Source organism: Palaemon carinicauda, unplaced genomic scaffold (genome assembly GCF_036898095.1).
Source record: "Palaemon carinicauda isolate YSFRI2023 unplaced genomic scaffold, ASM3689809v2 scaffold103, whole genome shotgun sequence".
NCBI lineage: Eukaryota > Metazoa > Arthropoda > Malacostraca > Decapoda > Palaemonidae > Palaemon > Palaemon carinicauda.
In genome coordinates, this window is record NW_027168516.1 from 7,501 (window position 1) to 7,774 (window position 274).

Here is a 274-nt window from a genome sequence, read left to right on the forward strand (position 1 = left end):
CGTGAAGTATGGGATGATGTGTGAAGAAGTATTGATCTAAAATCTTACAGGGATCCTTTGCGTCAGTATAAATAAATATATGCTTATAAGTCACTAAATAGCGCGTGACAATATATTCAGCCAAAATGTGTTGAAATAACATGAAAGTGCTCGGTACGCCTTCTTTTATTTTTCCTGTGGCCTAGGCTGAATATATATATATATATATATATATATATCTGTATGTGAGTAAGTGTATGTAAATCTTACATATTTTTGTATGTGAAAAATTTAT